The sequence below is a fragment of the Meleagris gallopavo genome, chromosome 2, assembly GCF_000146605.3.
Source record: "Meleagris gallopavo isolate NT-WF06-2002-E0010 breed Aviagen turkey brand Nicholas breeding stock chromosome 2, Turkey_5.1, whole genome shotgun sequence".
Lineage (NCBI taxonomy): Eukaryota > Metazoa > Chordata > Aves > Galliformes > Phasianidae > Meleagris > Meleagris gallopavo.
Genome location: NC_015012.2, coordinates 90523218 through 90544116, shown reverse-complemented (window position 1 = coordinate 90544116; position 20899 = coordinate 90523218). Strand labels below are relative to the sequence as shown.

Genomic DNA, 20899 nt, shown 5'->3' with positions numbered 1-20899 from the left:
AGAACTGCCTTGTCACATCATTTCCTCCGGTAACAGTGCTGAGTGCTACTGAATGCAGTGGAGTTGAATCAATGTGAGTAAAATCTGAATTTTTGCAGAGTGGAGGAGCAATGCTGGAGCTATTTGAGACCAGGATGTTTTGAGATACCTGGTAGCGTTTGTTCTGTGAGCTGAACTGCCTCTCTCTTCAGACTCTGCAATGTCAGTGAGATATGTTTTAGCACCCTCAAAACTTCACGCATTTCATGGAGCCACAATTCATAAGTAGCACTTTGCCAGAAACACACCCTAAAGAGGAAGTTCTCATCTGCTTGTAGGTTAATTACAGAGAACCCCCATTACCCAAGGTATACTATTAAATAGTGGATGATATATATAACTATAAAATCAGTATACCACTACGTAGTCTACGTACTGAGGAAAGTGCAGCTGGCCCAGTAACAGGATCTGCTGAGCAGCTCAATGGGTTGCATCAGTGTGCAAGAGAGGCCAGTGGCTGCCAGTCCTGCTGGCAGTGAGACCACAACCCCTTGTACCTTCTGCACCAAAAGGTACAGGTGAGTCTTCATGGGGACCCTTGTTCCTGCAGGCTACCTGCAGGGTGTTTTTATGACAGGACTGCTTTTAATACCTCCTCTCAGGGAGAACAGAGACATGCTGCCCCAGTGCATAGTCTGAAGCTTCTTATTTCAAGTTGCCTTTTCTTAGTTTCACGGGCTGTTTCAACACAGAGCGTATTTGAGACTCGTGTTTCCATTGAGGACGTTGTACAGGGAAATACTTGAGCTATTAGAAATAACAGTTGCAATTGAAGAAACACACTGGTGGCGTAAGTGTATATGCACCCACTTAGATCAGAACTGAGATAAATATACACAATGTCCATAGTTGGATTGAGGGCTCAGAGTGAAGGAAAAAAGAAAACCAATCCACCCTTCTTTGTATATTGAAGAGCTTTGGGTGAGAATCCACCCCAGAAATCCCCTTTCGCAATTGTTATATGAAGTACAGTAGTTGGATCCTCAGGGTGTTTACCAGCCTAAACAATTCTATGATTGTAAATAGGCTTTCAAAATTGTAAATTGATTGTAAATGGTATTTCAAAAGTTGCCTGCCACACCTCTAGACCTCTCATTTCTGTTTCCATGTATTGCAGTCCAAACAGCCTAGCCCCTGCTTTTAGTCCCAGAACATTTCCTACTGAGCAATAACCCTGCGTATTTCACTGCATGCTCTTTACAAATGTGTTAGCAGGCTGAAGGAACCGCTGTGAATTAAACCAGAGTGGGTGACCACAGCACAACAGAAAGAACCTCACCCACCAGCTTTTGCATCCAGTTTATATCTTCTGTCTCCTTTGCAGATATTTAGAGTTCTTTGAAAGTGACAGAGTGCCTTATTCCCAGCGTGGTGTTCCATGGGGCTAGGTGGTCTTTTGGCAGTGATGGGAAGGATGATTCATTTGTTTAAACCACTCAACCTTGTTATACACTCATCTGGTAAACAGAAGTCACACCCAGATCTGTCTCACAGACTCCCAAAGAAGAAAATATCACTTGCCGGAAAGAGGAAAAATTAAACTTGCTAACATTACAATGTTCATGCTACTTAAAATAATCAGCAGCTGGGCCTAGGGATTGGTTTGTTTTCCTTTTCAAAACTCCGTTCCCTTCTGCTTCTTTCTTTATCTTTTAAGCACAGATGCAAGTGGTTGGCTGAATCTTTACTTGTTCCTGTCTTGTGAAAATTTTCTGGTTTGGCAAAAATAATTGGGCATAAAAATAAATAAATAAATAAATAAAATCTATCTTCTCACATTTGTAAATGCAAGTGTTTGCATAGTTTGGCTTATGGACATGTCCATGTTACAGGCATGCTTTAAGGATCTCATCTGGAAATTTGCCCAGATACCTTGCAGTAATGGATATTCAGATACAGTTATTTCAAAGAGCAAGTCTACGAGGCATCAGAGATTACTTAAAATGAAACATGTACGTCGTTCTTATGGAGTAGTCTCAGCAGGCACAGAAAAATGATGTACAGTGAATCAAACCAGATCCATTTGCTGTGAGTCCTATGGGTGTGCAAACCCTGGACCTGCTGCATTCCTGATGTGCTGCCAGCTGCGGGGCTGCTGCAGGGCTGCTGCAGGGTGGGAAAGTCCCACACTGATCAACAGCTCAGAGGGGGCTTACATGGGCATCTTCATCTCCAGTAGGGAAAGGCTGTTGATTTGTGCATCTGCAATGAAATTATGCTTGTTCTGAGATTGAATGTTTAAATTTAAAGTCCTCCAACTGCAAAAGGTGGCCAACATTTCAGGCCATTGCTAAAAGCAGTTTGAGTCTGGTGTTTGCCCAAGTTCACAGCATCTCAGATTTGTAGAGGTTGGGACTTTCGGAGACCATCAAATCCAACCCTCCTAAACCTGCTAAAGCAGGTACCCTACAATAGGTCACACAGGTAGGCGTCCAGATGGGTCTTGGATATCTCCAGAGAAGGAGATTCTACAACATCTCTGGGCAGTTTGTTGCAGTGCTCTGTCATCCTCACAATAAAGTTCTTCCTTACTATTCTTTGAGCTGTTCTCGAGCTGGCTGAACAAAGACCTAGATATCAACAAGAGGTTACCAGAGATATGTAATTTTTCACTGAGTGTTTTCATCCTACATTTCTTAAAGAAATACCTTTCCTCTTCTCTCTTGGCCTTCGTACTTTACCCACAGTAGTGCTACGTGAGCAGATCAGAGCTAGAAAGGAAATCCACAATAACGTGTTGTGTCTGAATCAGTAGTGTGTGAAATAAAAGCTGTTACTAAAAATTAACTTACATTTCTGCAGTCCCATTAACTTGGCTTTACCTTAGGCGTATAAGCTATTATTTGGGTGACATAATATTGATATTAAAAAACCACCAGCAAAATAGCACTGGAGTAATGAATTGGGCCATGCACAACAATGACAGTAACAAGAACAGTTGTGTATATTTAAAAAGTCAGAAGTTAGAAACAGGGCATAAAGTGGATAAAATGCTAAAAATTCACTCTCTAGAACTGGGAACTGAAACTGGGCTCCAGCCCAAGGCTGGACCTAATATATGTCTAATGGTCGTGAGTGCAAAGTGGAGTCCCACAGTGAGCCTCAGGAGGGCTTTGCCCTGTGGATGTGCAGCTGTGGCTGGCGAGGCCAGATGTCCATCCTGAGATGTCCAACCATTGTGGTCCAGTGACCCCATACTGGAAAGGGAAGGTGAGGATAGAGGTGAGTTTATCACCTCTATCTTTCTTCCTGTAAAGGGGCCACCTGACCTACTGTATTCTTGATGTGATTCACTTGAGACTTTTTTTCCTCTGGAGATGACTGTGGTTGTTCACCATTTGCAAACAGAGCACAGACAGGACCATGGTTCTGTCTCAGAGTTTATAATGGGAGGAAGAACTAATGAAACGTACTGGGTTACTTATATGGTAGTTCAGTCAGTCTGATTTTCTGTTTAATCACATTTGTTTTGGGAGCAAGCAGAGCACTAGGGGAACTGTGGCATGGCGGTTTCATACTCTGGCTGTTAGACTACTGTTCTGCTGCTGCTCACCAGTATCCCCTCAACCCCTATCTCCTGCAGCAGAAACTGGTCTCCTCCCCATCCCTGCTGCAGAAGGCATGTCGTGAGGCTGCCAGCCTTGAGAGCCCTTGATGCCACTTTGCACCCCTACCCTGGAACAGGAGATTTGACTGCTGGCCTGCCAGGGCTTATAGCACTGAAGGGGGCTCTGATTTCAGACTGATATTTTGGAGAGCTACTCTTGCCAGGGCTGGTGTCCTGCAGGCCTTCTGGGCTGCTCTGCAGAATTTCTTCTTCCTTCTGCCCTTATCGGGAATGGGGAACAGGAGGTGCTGTCTCAACACTGGGAAGCACTTCTGTGTAAGTGCTGCAGCACTGGTGCAGGTTGCCCAGAAGTTGTGGAGTTTCCTCCTTGGAGATCCTCAAAAGCCTCCTGGATGTGATGCTGGGCACCTTGCCCTGGGTGTCCCTGCTGGAGCAGTGTTGGCGTGATGGACCCAGAAGGCCCTGCCAGCCTCAGCCAGTCTGTGACTCTGTGATTCTGAGCTGTGGCACCCACCTGATGTGGTGCTGCTCATTTCAGTGAGGTCAAGCTTTGTGATAACTAAAGCAAGCCACCTGAATTTGACTTCAGTGCCTTTACTATCTAAACCACACTTTTTTTTTCCCCTTAATACTACGGACTTCTTCCTGGAAGAGTGGGCAGAACAGCAAGAGATCATCTTTGCTGGAACTTCTTTTACTGAATAAACTTAGAACTGATGATTTCTAGTTCTGCCTTTGAACCGGACACAACCCTTAGAAGCTGTTGGCAATGCAGCACGTACATCAAACTACTGGAAGAAAAGCTCTGAGATTGCTCAGTCCCTGCTTGAATGTTAGGGGCATCTTCCTTTTGATGACCCTCTGGAATGAAGTGTTGGTTGTTGTGTTGGCCACTTCCAGGCTTGTTGAACATCCTATCCAAACCAGATTTGTACAGAAGTAGCACAGCATATGGAACTCTTTTATGAGTCCACTAAAACATCATCAAGCAGGGCAGCATTAGCTTTGCCAGGGTGCTGTAACACGGTGTATAGGGCAGGTGAATGAACAAGACACAACTTGATGTGAACCCTGCTCGGGATGTCCCTCAGATGCCTCCCACTCCCACCACATGACAGGGTGACTCGTGCTGCGATTCACTGTATCAGTCTTGTGTTCCTCCTCATCCTGTGTTTGCACAGCTGCTGTTTTTACCCAGGCCTCAAGCTTTTTGCACTTTTTCTTGAACTGCACTGCCAATTTGAGATCACTTTCCAGATTTTAGATCATTGTGAATTCTGCTTCAGCCTTTAGGCACTAGCTGTCCTTCCTGGGTTGATGTTTTATGCATACCCACTTTTGTAATATGAGTCATTAGCAAAAATATCAGTCAGCCCCCATTCACAGCAGTGTGCAGCAACCCATTCTGTACTTTTCTTCCCAGACATTCAAAGAAAACCGTTCATTCCTTGTACATCTTAGACAGGATCTCATTACAGCAACTCATTTAAGAGTGCATTTCCCCAGCTTGCTTATGAGAATTTTTTGTGACCATCTTACTCATACTAATATGCCATATAGCATGGTGTTTGCCCACTTGCTTGTTAGCTTGTCTAAGGAAATGGGGTTGGTTCCACATGATTTATTCCTGGTAAACAAGTTAGCTGCTTTTGATCATCTTAATTTTCTGTAGGTTTGCAGATAGCTCTGATTATTTGCTGAGCACTGTTGAGTGTGTGTTGAGTGCTGTCAAGTTGCAGACTGACCCTGAGCTTTTTGGGATATTTACCCTATTTCAGTCTTCTGGGAACTCACCCATCCTTCATGCACTTCAGATGCAATCACTAATTACTAATGGCTCCGAGTGTTTCAGCCAGATCCCAAAGTACTCCAGTGTGAATTTCCTCAGGTCCACATGGCAATAGCATAATTATTAAGCGAATAATAATAATAATGCTCTCCAGCAGCAGCACCTCTCAGGTAATGAAGGCAAATGGATCCTCTGTCTAAAATATTACTTAAAATATACATATACTGATTATAATAATTAGATATCACAACTAAGAGTACAGTTTCAGACTTGGTATGTACAGAGCATCTGAGACATTGGCATAACTCCCTTTTGGCATTATCCAGTATGGCACAGACATTTTCAGCAAGGTTGATGGTCTGAGTGATTCAGTTATTGCCTTGTTCTCACTGTGCAAGGAAATTGATGTTCTTCCCACTCCTTATTAGGAGCTAGTGGCAAATAAGGGAGAAAAAACACTCCATTGCTCTCCTTTGCATTTTTACAACCACTAACAGGTTGTCAGGGCGACCTGTCAAACTTTGCATCTTGCTCATTTGCATGGAAAGCCATTGAGGATAATATGTTTAGCTCATTTGTACATGCCGAACACAACGGGGACATCCTGGGGGCCTCTAGGAGCAATTGCAATAGCAGTAGTAAACATCCATTCATTAAGGACTGATATCTTCACTGGCATTAAGGCACTTAACAAGCTACTTATGCAGCTGGAGGAAGGGAAGACCGCTGAGTCAGTTGCAGATGGATGCGGAGCCAGATAACTTAAGATCTTGGCAGGTTTGGAACTTCTCTCAGGAGGACCTCAAGCACCCAGGAGGCCATCATTTCTATCCAAGATTATTATTATTTTTTTAAGACAGAGACCATTAATTTCACTGCTGTATTTGTACCTATGGCAGCCGCTTGTATCTCCCCAGCAAATCACAGAATCACTGAATGGCTTAGGTTTAAAGGGATCTTAAAGACCATCTAATTCCAAACCCCTCTGCCATGGGCAATGTTTCCATCCACCCTATCAAGCTGCCCAGGGCCCCATCTAACCTGGCCTTGAATGCTTTTAGGGATGGAGCACCCACAGCTTGTGCCAGGGCCTCACTGCCCTTAGAGGAAAGAATTTCTTCCCAGCATCTAACCTAAATTTCTCCTCTTTTATTTAAAGCCATTCCCCCTTATCCTATCGTTATCAGACTGTGTAAAAAGTCAGTCTTCCTCCTGCTTATAAGCTCCCTTCAAGTACCGAAAGGCTGCAGTGGGGTCTCCCCAAAGCCTTCTTTTCTCCAGACTGAACAAGCCCAACTCCCTCAGCCTGTCTTTGTAGGATAGGTGCCCAAAGACCAAGGCTCTCTGGTGTTCTGCCTGGAGGAGCTGGGCAGAGGCATGAGGGCAGGGCAGGGAAGGACAGGGCCCTTAGGCCCGCACAGGCGTGCAGAGCTCCGCGATTCTCTCTGCTCTCTCCTTCAGCAAAGCGGATGATTTCGAGTTCTTGGCACCACCTTGGCTCATGCAGCACAGAGCACGCACAGCACTTTATTTACAGTGCAGTGTGGGTCTGCAGATAATTCACCCTCAGCAATATTACACAATTACTTATAGATGCCTGTGTTGAAAGTAAATGAAAATTATTATTTATTGAGAACTTCTCAGTAGTCCCTGGGAGTAAAGAATATAATAACCAGTAACATTTTATACCAAACATTGTGTTAACAGAAAGAATACTATTGTATAGGTATTGACATAATAATATTTCTTTTCTGCTGAACTACAGAGGTATACACAGCCCTGCTTACAGCCCTGCTTTCAGTCTTGCTTTGTGTGCATTGTGTGGTGCTGGGCATCTCAGGATGATGACCATTATTTCTCACCAAAGACACATCTCTGACTCGGGCAAAAGGAGTGCCCAGAGCCTCAGTCAGCCCTCCTGGTGATGTAGGACAGGTGGCACAACACAAAGCATCTGTGTGCTGCTGGAGCATGGGGCCGGGCTCTGCTGCTGCCTGTGCCTCATGTCCCAGGCCTGGTCTCAGCTATAGTGGCACTGAGCTGCACCCAGCACTTCAGGACCTGCGGCCTCACAACTCTTGACAGCAGCAGTGCCGTAACCCCACTGCTATGGGGGTTCTTTCCCTGCAGTTCACACTCACAGACTTGTTATTCAAGGAAAAACGCTGTGCTCCTTCCAGTTTCCGCAGGAGAAAGGAGGGAAGACAGCATGAGGGCACTGCACATCATTGCTTCCACTTTGCTGCACTCTGCTGCAGCCAGGTGCTGGCTTTGAATAGAAAGAGCTTGCTCAGTATTTACATCTCCAGTGTAAGCTTACTCTTATTCAGCACTGCTCCAGGTGCCTCTGGTCTGTATCCAGTCTCTGCTTTCTGCAGCTGAGCTGTTCTCTCTTTGAAAGCCTTATGCTGGTCCTGGCAACCATGCCTCCAAATTTGCTAAGTGACTGTCTCCATCTCTCTGTGTCTTCGATGTGAAATGGCTCTTATTGGCAGCTGTTTTTGTAGAGATAGGGACAATTCATCTCAGCTCCCATGGGCTTTCTAAAAGCGAGGTGCCCAGTCCAAGTGAAATCTCCATGTCTGCAGTCAGCAAGGAGTGAGGCACGTGCTGGGGAAAAGGGGGGGAGAACCTCCTCTTCTGGGCACCCAAAGGGAATCAGCTGCTCTGCAGAGTGCTGATTTTTCGTACTGGCTATATAGAAAACTGACAGAAATGCTTAGGAATCCTACTTCAGTGTCAATATCCTTAAGAATACTCTGGGTTTTTTAATGTGCTACATAGTGAAGAAATAATTTTGCTTTACTGTGGGAGAGCAGTTATAAAGCATAAGTCAGTCTGTATGATTCAAGAGAAAGAAAAAAACACACACACACAAAAAACCCAGCTACTTGTTTATGACCCAGTATAAGCTGGTTGGTTTACATTCATTTCCCTTGTCCTTTTGAAGCAAACTTGTACTGAGATAGTTGCTGAATTAAACCACAGCTGAAGGTACATAGAGTTTAAATGAGCCTCAGCTTTGCTAAATGGCTGCAGAGCACTGGCTCACTGAATCTGCCCCAGGCTCTGATAGATTCTGGGCTCACTGCATAGCCTGGGGGATCAGATTTTCACCTCCTCTCCTCTGGAGGGTGCTTTGCTTCCCTTGCTCTTATGAAGTTATGCCCATCCTTCCATTGCGTACTGTTCTGCAGGATGAGGTCATCTGAGGCTGTGGTGCCTTTCTGCTTGGCAAAGAAAAGACAGAAGAGATGCAGAGACATGAATACAAAGAGTAGAACTGTTTTTTATGGAAAAAAAAAAAAAATGACCACAGAGTGGAAAAAAAACACTGCAGGTATCTTTTCACGGCCAACACTGCCGGCGTTTTTACAGTTCCTCCACTTAGTACAAACATTATCAAATTCATAGCCTACTTCCAGCAGGGGATGAAACATTACAAATAACCCCTTAGATGAACTCCAGGGCTAATGAATTGGGTATAACCCAGCAAGTGGATGAGAGAGGGACCCTGAGTTACCTTATAAAAGAAACACTGGCAGAGCTATGTGACAAACACCAAGACTCAGAGGGAGACTGCATTGCACTCAATGATGAGGCAGGGTTGGGGCAATGGCATCCCTCCCTGCACCTCATCACTCACCTCCTTCTGTAGCCTGAGGGTAAACCAAGGCTTCTGTGCTGTCCCTACACACTTTCTTTCTCCATCTACAGTGAGGATCTACCACAGTGCTGCTGAGCACAGAGCACAGTCCTACACGAAATTTTTTTCCTTGGGACAAAGCTTGCTTTTTAAAAAGAAATATGGCTCAGTTATGACAGAAGAGCCACACATTGCTTGAGTTATTCCCAGGCAGTGATGATTCTGTTCAAGCTTTTATGCATTTTGACTTCATGTGCCACCATCCCTTTTGGGCTGAGAGTTTCAAGTTCCTGTAATTCATTACTGAAGAACACACAGTGAAGGACAAACCAGTTTGTTATTCGCTATGTTTTTCAAAGATTCAAGATATTTATCAGCAGCAGGGTCACTTTCCATAGGTATTTCTTCCCTACTCTGGTTTAAATCACAGCAACGAGATACACCCCTTTTCCCCAATCGGGAAAATTATAGAAAAAGAATACAGCCCCCTAACAGGAAGTACCTGCATGTGTAAAGAAACCATCCACATACCTTCATCTCCACCCAAAGTCCCTCCAAGCAGCTGCCAGGCCACAGGCTGGAGGTCGCCTCCAGACCTGTCTTCACTGTCTGCAGAGGGAGCTAATTGGATTCCACTTGTAAATGGAGACAAATCCCACCCGCAATTTCTGAGTGGAAACGTATGGAAGCAACTACTGGGAGTTAATTCAAACCCCCACTCAGTCTGCAGTCCTTTAACCACCCTGCCGCAAACTTTTCACTTGCATTTTATCAGTGGGGTGCTGAGGGTTATATGAAGTTCCTACAAGGTTTGGAAAAGCTGTGGAGCACTTGAAATGGTCATTCACAGAAATGTTGCTATGGAGGTAGAGAAGCATCTATTTCTAGGCCTTTTTGGACAATATTTATATGTACAAACGCTTGCTGCCAAGACAGAGGAACTCTGATTAAAAGTCAGTACCACACCGTAGCTCATGATTACATGCTCAGTTAAAACCTGAAGTGAACACAGCTCCAGGAGTCATATTAATCTACCGTTTGATTAAACTATCTAAGCTACCTTATTAAATTGCTATCTTTGTAGAACAGTAACAAGAAAGTCATATGAAAGACAAGACAGATTTTACGTTGTCATTGGCTACTCATAACTAAGGGGAAAAGGCGAAGATAAGCATTAGTAACCTTCTTGTTTGGTTGATTTATCATTGGTGGGAAGTATAATTAGTAATTGAAAAGGTGATTTGGGCACAGAACATACTTAAAAGGATACCATTTAATAAAAGGATTACCATCACAGTTGTGCCAAAAATCCATCTGTCTGGCACAAGCATCATCACAGGATACAAAATGAAGTGTTTATCAGTAAGGTGCCTCTCCCCAGCCCGTGCCACACCCCTGCTGGCACAGGGGGATGCTGCCAGAACAGCAGTGAGCCACCAGCAGCTTCAGCGAGGGCTGGGGCTGAGGCTTTTTATCTGGGAGCCCATTCTGCCCCACAAAAAACTTCAGAGTGGCTGTAGGATAGGAAACAGCCCATACCAGAGACAGGCTGCTTCAGACTGTGGCACAGCTACTGTGTAAACAGATGTGCACATAATTCAGGGATAGAAGAACTCTGGGTTTGGTTTCATTCTTTCTTTGATACGCGGATTAAAGGCTCACAGTCACAATCACATAATCACGGTGTAATAAGTGACCAAGTAACTGCTGGTTGGTAGGTACTCAATTTCTTGGTCTGTGGCGTATCTGGAAACGCACAGTCTGCAGCTCCACAAAGCCAGAGATTAGCTTTATAGATAAAAATGCTTTAGAATGGGAACTTTGATGCAGAAACACAATTTCCAGAAGATCTGTGAAAAGATCAGAGACGCTGCATGCATTTTATACTCTGCTTCTTAGTGGAGTGTTACCTTGAGTAGTTGTCCTGGGCTGTCTGTCCTGGTGTGAAGAAGACAGAAATTCTGCTTTGGACAACTGAGTATACGTGTGTGAAAGTTTTTCATAAAACATGCCATTTCAAGTGACTTTAATGGGCTTTATTAGCGCAAAATGTCAAGCTCGAATGCTTCCTCATCCATATCAGCAATGCCATTTCTCTCAAAAACCTTTCCAGTCTATGCTACATCTATTTGAAGAGAATACCAAACATGTTTGATTTTCTGATCACTTGATACTTTCACTTCACCTGACTTCAGGAGGTGGACATACAAACCCAGCAGTTACAAAATCCCCTAGGACTTAAAGGATGAAGTAATTAGCTTGATGTATCAAGACATAATTCAAGGTAGAGAGGCTACTGCTGAGAGAAGTGGATTTGTTTAGTTTAAATTTTTGGCATCAGGAGATATTAACAGATATTTGTCCAATTTTTGAGGTAAAACTAGTAAAATACATTTTATGAAATTACTTTTAAAGTGTATTTCTGAAGAAGGTCTAATATTTACTTGCTTAAACAGTACTCCTGTTACAATATTTTTACAAGCTAGGAAAAGTAAAAAGTATTTCCTGAAGCATAATTTCACAAACATAACAACTTACGTGCCAAAGGAAATCCACTACTGGTGTTTCTTAAAAGCTTCGCAAAACTGAGTAAGCAGCATTATCCTCTCCAAGCTCACCAGGCTTCATCAGATTTCAATTGCTGAGGATTTGCCAACAGTTTTGAAGTAAAATCCATATAAACAAAAGTACTAATATGTTTAAAATGTAAATGCTTTTTGGGGTAGATAGAGGAAGAGATTAAATACCTCTGTTTGGCAAAGTGGTGTCCTGCCCAGCTTTTAGGAGTTGTGCCTCATATGGGATTCCACAGGCTGAAATCAGGTGCCTATAAGAGTGGCAAGCTAAGGTAGGGTCCAAGAACTGAAGGTGATATACTGGGAAGGGGGGAGTTCTTAGTGAATATGCAATTAGAAGGAAAGTAGCTTTTGTTTGTCAAAATTCTGAGCCTTTCCTCTAGTGGATGTGCAGCTCTGACTTTCATATCTTGAACCTCCTGTGGGACCAGGAATCCAGGACCGTGCCAGTTTTGCCAAGGAAAACATCTCAAGAGGAAAGTACTGCTGGATGGAGTCCAAACTTTTCACCTAAAGATGATTTTTAGTCTAGATCTAAATCACCATCATCAAGCATAAACATATTCATTTTGTAACTAATTTCCATTACACCTTCCTGTGTGTTCCTGAGGCTCCTGAGTCCCCATCTTTCTGACTTCTCCATGGTCCAATTCATCTATTGCTAGGATTGTTCTTCTGTCTGTCATTTTCATCAGTCTCAAATAAAATCTCCAAAACTATTCAAAGCAGTTCTCATGGTAAAAATACATGGTCCTCATGAGCTCCATTTTCATGATGCAGTAAAGTGAGAATGTGACCTTAGTCAAGTTGCCAATTATTTTATTTTGTTCTATATCTTCTGAAAATTATACTGTGCTTATATTTAAAAATTGCATCATGTTATTATACTTAGCTTTTATCTAACAGAATAGTCCATATTAGCATAGTAATGGAACTGATAACAGCTACTGATTTTGTATTCACCTTGCATGGGAGCAGGAAAATAGTCGATAAAAACAGCTCACAAAGATCATGTGCTTTGATTAGAAAGCCATACAGATCTCATATGGGAGGAAGGTGTCCCATTTGTATCTTCAGTAAATGTGATTAAACAATTTCCAGATATGTCACTTATTTTTGTCAAAACAGTCCTTTCTAAAATAATTTCTTGTAGGGAGAGGCAGAAGATGGAACATTCCGTTACGTGACTTTTAACGTTAAATATAAACAGAAGGCTATAGAAGAAGTTTGTGTCTTAGTAAAGTGTAGAAAAATATCAATTTCTAATCTTCTTCAATTTAACCACAGTGGTAGGAGAAAGACAGACATCTCTTGGAGGGGGTGACAATAGGATATAGGAGCCAGAACAATTCTGAAAAGGACAGGTAAGGACTTCAACCTGAGTCCACGTGTGGTTTGTAATGTTGCGCTGAACAATCTGAAGACTTCAGATCATTCAGCTGTGAAGGATGCCCCTTAGTGGTTGAATATAAATACTGTTGACAGAAGAAACAAATTTAAACACTGAAAAAAATATATTTGCATTTATTAAGTGAGAACAAAGGATTTCAAACAGTAACATATGCATAAAGACATGTTTATACAGAGCATTGGAAACAGTTGAAAAAAATGCTAACCGACAGTAACAGAACATTCCTGAATAAGCTATTATATTGAGTAATAAGAACAAGAAAGCAGGGGAAAAGGAAGGAAGGTTAATCTCTATTTTAATCAGCATATATATTTTGAGATGAGGGGTTTCTGCAGAGGAATACAATCAGATGTTTGGCTCTACAACAAAACTCAGCCCAAAATTTTTACTGATCCTTTCAGAGTAGAGTGTTTCTGCAGAGGATTACACAGTCATCTGGACTGCTGTCATGGTTCCTTTCCCGCAATGTAGTGATGGTGGAGCCTTGAGACATCTCTGCTGCTGCACAAAGAAATCAGCATGTGCTACAACGCACACACATTTCTATACAAAAGGCATTAAAAAGTTTAAGATTCGATATTAATGATTAGAGTGCACGATTCCTGTAACTCACACAGATGTTTATTTCTAGTTAGACATAAACGTACAAACAGCCTATGGAAGATTCTCTTCATCTGGTTTGACTCTTATCATGAGGAATTGTTTCTGGTTTTTTGTATTGTTTTGTATTGTTTCTGACTGTCCTTTTCAAAACCAGCCTTTGTATAGGAGTCAATTTGCAAAAACTGTAGCAAGGTGATGCTAAATAAGCATAGCACCCTCATCCATCTGTTTACATCTACTCTGACTTAAACTGTACTATATACATTTGGACGTCTCTTTATGTATATGCTGAATAATAAACAAAATCACGGAATCACAGAATTGCAGGGGTTGGAAGGGACCTCACGAGACCACCAAGATCCACTGTATTTACAAGTTCCTGGAAATCTGATTTCCATTAGTCATGATACCTTTTTCTTCCCTGAAGAAGTCTGTATTCTTTCATCTTTTTAACTCTGCATGTAGAAATCGAGGCTGTAACGTGTCTCATTACCTCCACACCAGCAATGGAGACAGAAAAGCTACTCGTCAGCATTACTGACACAAGCATTTACTTCTCAGGTCACATCTCAGCACAGCTTAAAGGGTCACGGAAAGTCTCTTCTGTTGAGCTAGCTGGTGTGTGCTGTAGCTGGAGAGACTGATCCCAAGCGTGCCCAGGAGCAAGGCTGCCCGTTGCAGCAGTACATCTGATGAGTTGATAACTATTTTTCCTGCAGCTTGAGTCTATAGGGAAAACAGGGCAAGTTATTATGCTGATTCCGCTGATTTCAACAGAAAAGCTCCTAATTCAATGATGCTCCCTAGAATGTTAGTTATAAATCCAGGAAAGTAAAGCTAGAAGGGATCAGTAACATCTTTCACTAGCTTCACAGGTAGCACTGGACCAAACAGACAAGTTTTAACACAAACTCTTCAAGTGTGACAAAGAAGCAGGAAATGCCAATCAAAGTAAAGACAAAGTGCATTATTTATCAATTCTCAGAGTAACAATAAGAAATGAATTGCCTAATGGAAGTACACGATACACCAACCAAGAAGATGAAATATAATTGCATGGATTCTCTATAAAGCAAAACAATTTCTTACACATATTGACACTGTGAATTAAAAAATACTGCACATCTTTCTAGTTGTGTCATTTCTTACACAAAACCTTAATTCTTTAAGCTTTGTAATCAGTGGATGAAAAGCATGGTACCACTGAAATGATTCACAAAGTTCTCATTTCGAGGAATCTAAGATTCACTTTCAGATTCTATGTTCTCTGTGTGAGCTTAAATAATCAGAGCTCAGTGCTCAGCTGTGGTTAACAGTATGGCTACTTTAGCAAGGGCATAAGTACAAACAAAAGGAATTCCAAATAAGAACGCCATGTAAGTTGACATCTAAAGGTACGTAGAGAGGAGTGAAAGTTCATTGCTAGGAATGAAACACAGTATCTCTAGCTCAGCTATGTCACCTCTCAACCACTACAGATTACAATTCTGAATACAGATAACATTGCTCAACAGCTGTGAGATTATCCAACAGAAGAATACAACACTCTGTAAATATGAGGATGTGGTGTACAATAAGGAATATACCCTACTTTATAATATCTTTTCTATGAGTGTTTTATTCTTAATTATTTAGTTAAAGTATTTTCTCTATCTTATTTTTTCTTCATTTAGTAATGAATACTCTCGTCCCTCAACACTTCAGCTCATAGAATCACTAATGTTGGAAAAGACCTCCAAGATTATCCAGTCCAACCATTCACATAAGACCAATATTTCCCCTTAGTACAACATCTAAATGTTTCTTGAACATTTCCAGGTACACGGAGCCCACGACCACCCTGGGTAGGTCAATACTATTGGAGGCTTCTTTATCATCCTTATGTCCTTATACATAAGGAAGAGATTCTTCACTCTGAGTGGTGAGGCACTGGCACAGGCTGCCCGGAGAAGCTGTGGATATTCTATTACTCGAGGTGTTCAGAGCCAGGTTGGATGGGGCTTTGGACAATCTGATCTAGTGGAAGGTGTCCCTGCCCATGTTAGGGAGGGATTGGAACTAGATGGTTTTAATTCCAAGCCAAACCATTCTGTGATTCTGCAGTCATAATCATAGAAGTTGGTTGAACTGTTTTACTGAGAACTTATTACAAAGTCTTCACAACCCCACCATTCTCATTCCTATTAATGTTTTCCTACTGCTCCAAACACACAATCAAAAGTGACAGAGAAGTAGTTTTAGTTTAGGCACTGCAGAAACACAAGTTTCTTTTAAGTACTCTGCAGTTCGTGTTCCAGCATGATCCCAATTATCAAGAATTATCATAATTCATTTACTTTCCAGCAGAAGCTTAATTAAGACCTCTTTGAGTTTTTATGAATGTTAACCCAACAGAAACCAGGATTCCCTTGGGTTGGTCAGGCAAAAATTTGAAACAAAATCCATCTGAGCAAGAAAAATATTTCAACAATCTAATTAAAAGCAGAAAAAGAGTTGGAATTTTCATACCTGCAGCAACCTTATATACCCAGGTGTCATTCTCCGCAGAGGGATAACCATTATTTCTAAGTCTTTGTTGAATTTCAGTTCCTGCAATTTTAGGACACAGAAAATATTACTAACTCCCAAGGATTTTTTTATACTGACCTTCAAATGAAACAGAAGATTAAATTTAATATGCTTTGTTAAGAGTACCAGAGTACTCCAAGAAGCAACATATGCAAACATTTCCTCCTTACCTGATGCTCTTTTCCCTGTAGGTTCCTTAAATGCTAACATCGTACTCATATATAAAGCCCAGCTGAGTTGCATAACCTGTCACATGTGATCTGTCTGCAAAGCTTAGGTGTTGGCAGAGGCTGCAAGTGTCTTGCCTGGGGCTAGGTATGTCTGCAATATTAGAAAGCTCTCTGGGAATGTCTGAAGCTCATTAAGAAAGCAAAGCAACAGCTGACCTCTTTAAGAACAAAAAGGCCTAAGCCTGTTTTATAGATAGCACTGGACTTAAAAAAAGAGGTCATTACAGCATTTTGTATCACAGACTGACAATGCAAATAGGATTGGATTGCTTTTATGTGACTTAGAGTATACGTTTATAGGACAACCTGTGTAGGAAGCTTTATTCAGCCATGACCCAAGTTGAAAGGATGTGTTAATAATATAACGAGGTTATTTGGAAGCACATTTAAAAATAATCTTTCTTTTCTGGGAGCGATCTCCTTTACCTGGTGTTATGCATGTTCTTGCCTCCCTTTTCAACTGCTGAAGTTTTACCTCTAGAAAATATGTGATCTAATATTTATTTTTACTATTAGTACTACTTTCTCTTAACTGTGACTCAGTTCAGCTCCTGGGGTGGTAAAATCTGATCTACAAAATCAATTTCTCTTTCTTTAAGAAGTTTCCATGTATAGACTGTAATGAGAAAACTCTTCCTTTTCACCATCAATATATGCAACCTTGAGTAAGGATAGCAAGGCACAATTCAGCTCCAGTTAGTCACACTTCTAAACATGTAGGATAAATCTTCAGGAGATGTCAAGCAGCGTAGCACCAGTGTGCTCTGCGAGACCACATCAGCGTTCATCAGAAGTGCTCGACAGAACGGTGCTGATTTACACCCCTGCAGGCTCTTTCCTATGGCATTCCAAAGCTCTGTAACATGCCTGCCATAAACTAGCACAAAAATGAAAGGTTTCTACTTGGAGAAATATTCTACATTAGGCATTCTGCAGTGATATCAGTTATCAAGAATTACTGTAACTCATTTACTTTTCAGCAGGTGTTTAATTAATGTTATAGAAAGGAGTGATGCTACTTTATTCTGAGGCTCTGGCTTGCGGGTAGATTTCACCTTTCTCTTGCCACACCACATTTATACCATATGAACTCTGTTAGCATCAGTGAAGTTATGTCTTCTCCGCTGAAAAGCTAAGGTAAGTTGCACTGGTTCTATAGCATAAATCTAAATATTAAGCAGGAGATTGGGAAATTGCTTATCTGGACCTTTTAAAATACACACTTGAACGGAGGTCCCATGCTAAATCTTAACTGTTGTGTATCTCAGCTGTAGGAAATATGTTGTTTCTCATTAATGCAATAAAATGGGGAGCTCGCTGAAGTTCATGGAAAGACTTCTTCCTGATTTGGGTTCACGTTATCATAACAGGAGACACCACTGAAACACAGTGCATTAGTGAATGTAAGTCACTGTGCCTGTACAAACAAGTTCAAGCTTAAAATCTACACTGGAAAAAGGCAAAGCCTTTTCTCCTTGTTTCTGTTTCTCACAGTCTGCCAAATGTTATTCTTTCTGTACAAGAAAAGCACCCAGGATTGCTGCCCAGAGCAGGTTTCTAAAGCCTGCATTTGTATGGAAATAAGGAATGCAGATTTTTTTCCTTTAAATTTCCCGTCTTGCTCATATTCAAAGCAGTATCACAATTTCAGTAGAGTTCAAAAGGCATTACTAATCATGTTTGTACCTGTGTGATTTTTTTAGTTCAGAGAATGGCAGTGGGGAGGAGGGCTTCCTGGGGCACGGTGTTCAGACAAGGAGAACCTCCCATCCAGCATCTTTCTGCTAAAAATAAAAGGGAAACAGGATGCCTTGAATGCCACAGATCTTTTAAGAGTTATTTCTTGGCTGTGCTCAACATAGTTAAAGAGAAAAATGTTTTCTGTAACTGAAGGTGTCACCAAAATCTGTATGACTTTCCCAAGGTCTCTAAAAGAACCGCATGCCTGGCTTCTACGTTATTTCAGTTCTTTGAACAAATGGAAATCTGCTTCAGTTCCTTTGCAAGTTCACATCCCAGAAAGGAACCATGACTGCTACATCAGCCAGAAGTTCTGGAGTTCAGATCCCCTCCACAGTCACTTCTGGGTTGAGCTGAGGGTGGCTCTCATTACGAGAGAAATTTGCTCTCTTGGCAAATACACGAGGATCCTGCTAGCATTGCAGACTGCTCACCTCATTCATCTACTGGCACCTTTGTTGCTTGATAGACAGTTTTCTAATAGGCAACAAGCAGGCACAAATGCAAATTACTTGCTGGCATCCACCCTTCCCTCCCCGTTCCAGAATTAAAGGTGAGGAATTCTTTGACCCAGCCCATCTGTATTTATGACCTTGTGTTCTATTTCAGTTAAGAGGAGAAATCAATGATGAAATTAAATGTTTCTTGATGTAAACCCATGCCTTCAGGATGAGCATGTGCTGCTTTCCCAAACGCAGTAGGAGTCAACTAAGGTGAACAACTTATTTGGACATACTTGGAGATTGGAAGGAACCTCAAAGGCCAACTAGTTCCAATCCCCCTAGTGTGGGTAGGGACTTCTTCCACAGGACCAGGTTGCCCAGGGCCCCATTTAGCCTGTGCCAGTGCCTCACCACATCGTTTGCCTTCCTGAAGCAGAGCAAAAGAGAAGCAATGCAAGCTGGTAGTGTGCAAGAGACAGAGCACAGGAACAGCAGCTGGCAAGAGCAGCATCTTTTACCCACAGAGCTGCAGCCACATACAGCTGCTCTGCAAAGGATGCTGAGTTGGGTTCACATGCATAAAGATCCATCAGTTGAGTCTGCAGCTGCCTGCAAACCCCAAGTCTAATATGGAGAGTAAAAATGCAAAGCAGAGAGGAAGGGGAAGAAGAGAAACAATAAAAATAGGGAAAAGTGAAATCTACTCACTGGCCATTGGGAAGAGAAGTGACAGGGGACCCAAGCAAGCAGCTTTCCCAGGGCCTCTCTCCAGTGCCACAGATCCCCTCATTCCATTCTCATGAAGAAATGACAGGTTTAATTGCTCAAACTCCTGCTGGTGGTTTTTGCTCGTGATGCTGCTATTGCTGAGTGCTATGTGCTGTTGAGACTGGTGCTGCCTCTTCACCTATCACTACAGTCTCTGAAGGCAAATTATTAGGGCCCCAGACAATGACAATAAAAGGGGGCAAAGACATGTGATGGCAGCAGTCACAAGAACCCACCACTGCCATTTTGAAAGTAATTCAGATATTTAACTCAAGAACTACTTCCCAAAATTCATCATCCTTACATAGGCTTGGATGGAGGAATGTGGCCAGGATTCTGAACTCACAGATGGCTTCCACTTCACCTCTATGTATAGAATGGGAGTAAATACAAAATACTGCCTCTGTGTGCAAATGAATTACATGAAGAAAGCAACTCAGTAAAGTTGCCTCTATACACAACCATATGATTATTTGGGGGCTTTTTTTTTTTACTGAAACAGATATTAGATCTGAGAGTACTTCCTCACAAATCATTCTACGTGTTATTTAAAAATTAAAGCTAAGTTCAAAGGAATTTTGCCTGACACAAATGTAACTAAAACCACCAGCTCTTCGATGGTAAAAGGATTAGACCCCACAAGCGCATCAAAGAAGGCCATGGTCCCGCCCCAAAGTGCTTACAATCCATTTAGAAGCAGGTGGGTGCCAACAGATGGAAGAGCACTGGGAAACAAAGAGAATATAGTGCTTGGCATGCGAGGCAATGTTCCCAGCTCACTCACAGTCAGACTGTTTCCAAATTTTTGTGGGCGTTGCAGCAAAGCACGGTGTTAAGGAGGGATCTGAAGGTAGTTAATGAATTTTAAGATGGTAAGACAGGCAAGGAACAGGAACAACGTTAGTCATAGTGTTGCATTACACAGTACTTTCTTTGTGGAACACAAAATGAGGGTGCTGTATTGGAATATGTTGCTGGTGGAAGTAGGAAATGCTGACAATAAAAGAGGAATGGAATACCATGTGGATGAACTGAGGCATAGATCACCAACTGTAAACAGTTCAGCCCTCAAAGTCATCTAAGGTTACGGATAGACAGTAGCAAGAGACAGTTGCTGAGGCTTATGGAGTTACCAATGAAACAGCATAAACTACTCATTTACTTCATGCTGTGAATTGACTAGTTCATTTCCCACAGCTCCAGTTCCAAGTGGTTACTTCTGTATTTGCAGCCTGCCTACCCACATTGCTTTGATGACATCAAAGGACAGAACAATAAAACAGACAAAAATTTACCAGCAAAAATCCCCCATATAATAGCAGAAAATCAGGCTAATTTCTGCTATGGGGAAAGGAGAACAACTGCTCTGAAAGAAAATTGTACATTAGAAATTACTGCAGACTGTACCTGATAGAAATTGCATAAAAAGAAAGAAAAAAAAAAAGGAGAAGAATTGTCTCAAAAGACTTCTAAGAGACCTTACTAGGATGTGGAAACAGGAAAAGTGATCCTGGAACT

General features: G+C 42.0%; 1 protein-coding gene across 3 annotated transcripts in view; it reads right to left on the bottom strand.

Annotated features, from left to right (window-relative positions):
- Window positions 1-13127: 13127 nt before the first annotated feature.
- ERICH1 (glutamate rich 1) overlaps window positions 13128-20899 on the bottom strand; it is a 73586-nt gene continuing 65814 nt past the window's right edge. For all 3 annotated transcript variants that reach the window (XR_004158990.1, XR_004158992.1, XR_004158991.1), the window contains 3 exons: window positions 18117-18214; window positions 16141-16221; window positions 13128-14358 (listed from right to left, as the gene is read on the bottom strand). The gene's annotated coding sequence lies outside the window, so the exon portion shown is untranslated. The remainder of the gene's footprint in view (window positions 14359-16140; window positions 16222-18116; window positions 18215-20899) is intronic.